Source organism: Ruditapes philippinarum, unplaced genomic scaffold (assembly GCF_026571515.1).
Source record: "Ruditapes philippinarum isolate M1 unplaced genomic scaffold, ASM2657151v2 ctg9548_1_1_1_1, whole genome shotgun sequence".
Lineage (NCBI taxonomy): Eukaryota > Metazoa > Mollusca > Bivalvia > Venerida > Veneridae > Ruditapes > Ruditapes philippinarum.
Genome location: NW_026860080.1, coordinates 67,419 through 73,418, shown reverse-complemented (window position 1 = coordinate 73,418; position 6,000 = coordinate 67,419).

The following is a 6,000-nucleotide window of genomic DNA, read 5'->3' as shown; positions in this document are numbered from 1 at the left end:
GTATAAGCTGGGCCTTAGTCCAGCCCACTTTCCTGGCCCGGGCAATAGCTGTAATTGCTGTGGCGCGGAAATAGGCGACACAGCCCGTGTATGCCGCGCTATGTCCTTCGCCACAGTTTATACATTTAATAGCCTTAGACCCACAGGTCCTTGTATTGTGAGCCCCGGCACACCTACCGCACCTAGTGCTACCCCTGCAGGACTTGGCCATATGACCAAAGCCCTGGCAGAGATAGCACCTGGTGGGAGGCCTAACATATGTTTCAGTTTTATATTTGATCGTTAGGTCATCCTCTCTCAGGTACACATCAAGGGGGCACGCACCTGCGAATGTAAGTTTGATTGCTGTAGACGGCTTCCTCTTCTTGTTGGGAAGCCTATCTACAGCAACAAGGGACGCCCCCTTGGACCTGTCAAACTCCAGCCTATGCTGGAGTGCTGACAGGTCCTCCTCCATGGATATGCCGTGGATGACAACATCATATGTTGTCTCCCCCGGCATATTTGTGACTACACACAATATATTGTTCAACTTAAATTTCCCTGTTTTTATACTAATAACCAGTGCTTCATGAGAAGCAAACTCTAGCAGAAGATTACCTGATGCCAAGGGTGTTGCCTTCTTAATATTTTTGATCTTGCTATTGAGTTCCTTGGCCAGGGTCCTTATTGGTAGCGCTGTAATTTTCCTACTTAACCCTTTTAGGACCCCTATATTCTCCGACGTGTTGCAAGATATCTCATGGTTCTTGCGAGGGTCCAAAGCACAACCAAGGACCCTCGAAAGATCCATGTGATGTCTAGATGGCCCGTGACGGGCCACCTTGACTGGCATTTTTGCCAATATCTGCGGTTAAACCGCCAATTATCAATATATTTATATTTACTGGATTTAAAAATCTATTTATAAATTAAAACTATAATTATAAACATATACTATGTATATGATATACTTTCTTATTATGATATACAGCTGATTATTATATATATACACACACAAAAAAAAAACAGAGTGGCTCACTAGTCAGGTAAATAAACCAAACACACCAATAGTCAATATGACCTTGTATATAATTTTGTATGTCAACCAAAAGAACCAAATATCAAATTATCTAGAATAATAAATAATGGTTGACCTATTAATCAATGATCAAATATATAAATAAGTTAAATACGGAGTATTTAACTATATATGTTACTAAACAGTAAGTATATGTACTAATAAATAATTTATAGACGTGAACAAGTAGCTAGAAGACGATCGGGCTGGTGTGGAACCGGTATGGAACGTGGCGTAGGTGGGAGGGGTACTGCTTGGCTGACGATCAACGTCGAATGTAGATATAAAACGTGTGTAGGTGAACCGTAGATGGTGGCGATCAATAATCGATGAAGTGAACCAATGTAATATAACGTGTCTGTGCTTTTATATAGTCTATTTATATCATAAAACTTTGATTTTGTAAATATTTTGACTTTGTTTACAAAATGGCCTCCACCGGAAGCGGGTGAAGGGAGACAACTAGGATGATTACTGTAAGTAATTAAACATCAGCTCCCCCTTTTTAAAAGGTTATAAATGAAGTATATGCTCGCCCATATGGTCTCTTTCCGGTGGCGAGGGTAAACAAACCCAAACACACACACACACGTATACATTGGATGCAACGGGCACCTGCTAAATCTCTATCACGTTCGCGCGACAAACTTGTCGATATAGGTCAATCCGAAAATTAAGAAAATTTGCAAATTATCACAAAACCGGATTGACCTCCTTATTTTGTAAACAGAGAATTTTCGGCCAATGAGAACAAAGGAGGCAATCCTCTCTAAACCAATCAAAATTAACTTTATAAAGCGGGTGTTCGGTAAAACTTACAAAATTTTAAAACAAACTCTGCTAATTACAAACATGTAATTAATAATATGCATCCCAATGTATACGGTTTATAACATGTAAATAGAAACCAATATAAATAATAGACAGCCCACATTGAATTGGTCAGAAAACGTTCCTGACATGCCTTCTTCGCAAGTCTGCGAACTCTACAATATAGGTAATATTTTAAAATATTTTAGTTATACTAAATATTAGATAGACCTGTTATAAAAGACGGTAACTTCTATAAACGTCTTGGCCAATTTTAAAATAAGTGCTTTTTAATAATTTAATTTTAGAATTCTTAATCTTAGTATGGGATTGCCCCATCTTCCTCCCATGGCAGAGGTTGTACGTAGTGACTACCCTGTCATGGGGGATATGGTATGCACATAAACACATGTACGGATATAACAATAAGTAATTAAACATCAGCTCCCCCTTTTTTAAAAAGGTTATAAATGAAGTATATGCTCGCCCATATGGTCTCTTTCCGGTGGCGAGGGTAAACAAACCCAAACACACACACACACACACACACTTTAGCGGTCACATTTTTGCATCAATCATCATCAAACTTGATCAAGATGCTTGTCTAGGTGATAGCTCGGATGAGTTCGAACATGGGTCATCTCGGATGAAAAACTAGGTCACAGGAGCTAAAAATAGAAAAACCTTGTTAACACTCTAGTGGTCACAATTTTGACTCAATTGTCATCAAACTTGGTCAGGAAACTTGAATAGGTCATTGCTTGGAATAAATCGAACATGGGACATCTCGGATGAAAAACTAGGTCACATGAGCTAAAAATAGAAAAATCTTGTTAACACTCTAGTGGCTACTGTTGTGATCCAAATATTCTGTTAATTGGTCTGAAAGTTTTTTTTGATGATTTCTAAGTCAAGATCAAACATGGGTCATCTTGGATGAAAAACTAGTCACACCGCCCAAATATGGAAAAACCTTGTTAACATTCTAGTGGTCACATTTTCGACTCGATTATCATCAAACTTGGTCAGGATGCTTGTCTAGGTAATTGCTTGGATTAGTTCGAAATCGCATGTGAAACTAGGTCACCGGAGCTAAAAATAGAAAAATCTTGTTAACACTCTAGTTGCTACTGTTTTGATCCAAGTATCCTGGAAATTGGTCTGAAAGTTTGTTTTGATGATTTCTAGGTCAAGTTTGAATATGTGTCACCTGGGTAAAAAACTAGGTCGCACTGCTCAAATATGGATAATCCTTGTTAACACTGTAGTGGTCACATTTTTGACTCACCTGTCATGAGACTTGGTCAGAATGCTTGTCTAGGTAATTGTTTGGATGAGTTTGATAATTCAGGTGAGCGATCTAGGGCCATCATGGCCCTCTTGTTAAATATATATTCAAGAATAATAACCCTTGTCATATATTGGATGTGAGTGATGACCCGGATAAATAATTTTGATATCTAAAAAAAAGATGAAAAATTGTTATGAAGGTATTATTCACATATATATTATTTTCATATAAAATTTCAAGTTCTAACATTGAATAATTCTTTTCAATATATAATTCAGAGATTTTGATACGCCTGACATGAAGAATCCGACAAACTTTATTACACCATAATGAGCAGGTACCTAGCTTTTGGATAGCTATTCCTATCCAAACTGCAATTCATAATATATTTCATAACTATCGGACCTAACATTTTCGAGTCAATAAACATCTCAGTTATAAAGCTTATCATGCATGATATGGGCGTTAACAGAGAAAAAACATCTCTTAGTTTGAAATGCTTCCTTGATACTGTATATAAATAGAATACAGTTCTCGAGTCATTGTGAACTCAAATTGTCATTGTGTTCAAATTTGTTAGAGCTCATTATATTTTCTCCATAGATAAGATTGGATGAAAGTCGTGCATAGAAATAGTATTTCATATAACATTTATATAAAACATTTATATGATTATTGCTAGGTAGCAGAATATGAAATTACAATAACAACACTCCTCTGAATTCATAATTTCAAAGCAATTACGAAATGAAACAAATTAATAATTTTAAGCTGTATTCAAACACACGCCTTGGTGATAAAAATCTATAACTTATTCAATGGAACACGTGATATAACTTTGATAGAAATATGTACTTGACTAACCTTTTGTTGACGCAAATAACTAGTCTGGAAAATGTAATACCACAAAATCCCTAAAGATATTAATGTTCGATATAGCATTATTCTTTTAGTAATTTATGCACTTTGGAAAGCTTAAATTGTGCAGTTTTAAAGTGTTGTAAGGTAACATTTGTAGGGAATCCACAAAAATCTAAAATTGTTTAAACAAGGTGTTTTTCAAACCATTCCATGTAACATAAAACGACTATTCTACCAAATTATGAAACCAGTCACTCAATTTAATTAATATGAATGAAAACTATTATCACTTGTGAGTAAATATCTACATAATATTATGTCTACATGTTACCACGCAGTCTCACGTTCATGTCAAAACCTAAATGTTTTACATTTTCGAGAGTATTAAACTTTTTCCTACGCGACACTCAAAAAATTGCTATGGTAGGACTCCGGCAGTCTTTAAAATGTGTTAAAAATTACTCACGATTTAATGCAATGTACAATGTATTATATACTGCATTTTTTGGTAATAAATGCATCAACACGTGTAGATCGTAGTGAAGGCATGAATGATAATTTGGAGTTTGGGTAAAAAAATTTCACAAAGGACATGGTGGCTGGTGAAGATCCGATCGCTGTTTTTTTTTTTGTAAATAGGTAAGATCCTGGAAACCAAATTACTTCTTTGTCGCCGGGAAGTTAAGCTTCTATCGCACTGTACGATTTAGCTGTCGATGTCCTAACTAAAGCCGCAGAAATTGGCCCTAAAATGTGACAGGGATGACGAGGAAAGATACTACGGTGCGTGAGCTCCTAGAACGAAGAAACGATTTGAACGGCGGCACCCTTTGCTGGCACAAACAGCTCTATACGGCTAACCTTCTTATTAGTGTCAGTGGTTAATGTACATTAAGGTGCGCATTGATCGTTGTACAGTGATCTTCTCGGATCACAATTATTTTCTTTCGCTACTACCCTTTGTAAATTGCACGGACCATTTTGGCCTTTCAGATCATGAATGGTGACACGTCCTAGGTCCGTACTCAACAGTGAAAGCTGTTTGTGCCTTGACGGGCGGATAGACCCTCATTAAGCATAGAAAACATACATACATACTTCAATACATACATACATACATACACGCACGCACGAACGCACACATGCACGTGCGCGCGTGCGTACGTACGTACGTACGTATGTACGTACATACAAACATACTTTAATCTCTGAAAGTAATAAAATCTATCCTTGAAACTAGACAAAAAAAATCTATTCGTTATTTATTTCTTGATTTATTGTTATTTATTAATTTTTCTTTTTTTTTTTCTTTTTTTTTGTAAATCATGTTCAAGCGAAATGCATTTTTTTTTAAAGTTTTGAACATTAGCCAATTAAATTTTATTAATAGTATCTTTAATGGCGTGCATTTCTGTACGAAACCTCAATCTAATTATCATTTACACTCTTTTTACAACTCTCTTGTGTTTAATAAATATTTGATGATATTCAAACTGTGATTATAATAACAAAAACGTATAAAAAATGAACGACTACTACTTAATAAATCCGTTGGGTGGATCTGTTTGCAATCCGACTCCAGTCAGTTATAACTGATAAAAACGATAACATGCTTTTATTATTTTCATCATTTTATAATTAATAAATAAATTATTAGGTTCAAACGCAATAGGGAGTTGAGCAAGAATAATATATTAGAAGAATAATATTACATATAAAGTGTTACATATTGGACGCAAAGTGCTTATTTTTACTTCAAACAAACATTAGATTAATAATATAAATGACACACGCACATACTAAAACAGGACAGAATATACGATTTGACATTAATATACATTGTATTAAGAAATCGTTCTATATGTGCTAGTTTGATAAAGTACGCAAACATATTAACCCACACTTCTTCCAAGTACACTTTTTGTATTTTTGATCGCAAGATCAGTAAATACATAGCTAACATCCACGGTCTAACACA